Below are 1823 nucleotides of genomic sequence, written 5' to 3' on the forward strand. Positions count from 1 at the left end.
ATATCCAAATCAGTAAACCATCTAATTCTTTAGCACAGACATTGGCTTATAGTATTTTCAATGGGGAAAACACATAGAGAAGACCCAAAAAGACCACAAGAAAAGTCATCCATAAAAGGACAGAAAAAGAAGTGAGAATAGCAGTGTATAAAGTATGTATGATCCTGGCCAGTCCTTAAAGTGGTAAACATGTAAAAATGCATTTGGATTTAGGGACTGAACCCCACCATGCTCAGTTTTGAACTCAACTCAAAAATTACTTGAATAAAGTCCCTTCAAGGTGCTGTCCTACGTGCCAATATGACAATATATAGGTCAACATAATAATTTATGATTAATAAATTGACTTTGAATTTCCACTAAGACAAATATTCCCCAGCTGCTGCAGGAATATTCCCAGCCACTTGAGAAAAGAAAGTTTTAATAACATTATTGTGTAAGGACAACGTGGGTGACTGAATCAGTTATTTTAAATTGCTTATCATTTATTAAATTATGTAGTGTCAGGTAATTACATAGCCATCATATCCCATGGTCTCAAGCAGAACTGCTTTGATTATGATCTTGGGAAGTTATTATGCTTATAAAAACATATATTTTTAGCATTTTAGCAAGGTCTTGGTGTGATTACCCATGTTCTCATATTAAGAAATGATGTGGAATTTAGATACCACCATGTAAAATTACAGTGTCATTGCCAAGGATATTGATCGGGTAAAATTTTTTAAAGGGGGGAAAATGCACGTCTTCAATTCCTTAGTGAAGGACAAGTCTGGAGAACTGAATCTGGTTCCTGAGTTCTGTTCACTATTTACCTTGAAAATAATGTAGTCAGTGTAAACATTGTTAAAAAATAAAGTGATTCAAATAAATTTCTTTTTACCTCAGTATTCCTTGGAACCCCCATGACATTCTATCCAAAAGTTTCTGAGAACAAACTCCAAACTTCACTATACATATGCATCCAATCTTAGCTTAATAATTAATAAAAACAGCCGACAGATTTCAAATTTTAGCATCAATAAATAATCATGATTAGAAAGGTGTTTCTATCTCTAATATTTTATAAATATTATGAATATTATTGCTTTTTATTCTAGTTCTTTTCATTGTGTTAATTTATACATTTAAATATATATACTGTATATAAATCTAAACTCTTTATAGTTTACCTCCCATTCTTATACAAAAGTTAACATCATCTATAACTTGTACACCTTAATTTTATTTTAAATTAAAAAACATATATATGTGGGTGAAGTCTTCACAGTCTTATTTTCTTCTCCTTCGTTATGTGGAGAGCGGAGTGGTTTTAATCAGTCCCCTATTGATGCTGCCTTAAGTGGCTATGACATCGATTTGAATATGGGCAGGTATATCTCAGAAGTGGGAGTGACAAATTGGAAATGCATTTGTAATTTCCATACATAGGAAGAAAGTTTTCTTCATAAACTGAATTAGTTTGATGTGATGGTTATAACACACTGACTGGTGTTGGTGTGAATTCCAAGGCCCCCATATAATCTTTGTGCAGATACATTGCTTAATATCTGTGAGCCTCTATTTTTTGATTTGCAAAATAAATAATATTACGTACACCTGAATTTTTTGTTGTGAAGACTACATAAGATGATGTATGTCAAGTGACAGACATATTGCAGACATTCAACAAATCTCCCCTTCCTTAGTTTTTGGACTTAAAATCATATTAACTGCCACTCTAATTTTAATATCAAAAAAGTGATTGCTGCTGACAAAAAACCTTAAAAATATAACATTTTATGACAATAATATGTATAATCTTTTGTATAAATATATTGTTC

The sequence above is a fragment of the Galeopterus variegatus genome, unplaced genomic scaffold (assembly GCF_000696425.1).
Source record: "Galeopterus variegatus unplaced genomic scaffold, G_variegatus-3.0.2 Scaffold1572, whole genome shotgun sequence".
NCBI classification, from domain to species: domain Eukaryota; kingdom Metazoa; phylum Chordata; class Mammalia; order Dermoptera; family Cynocephalidae; genus Galeopterus; species Galeopterus variegatus.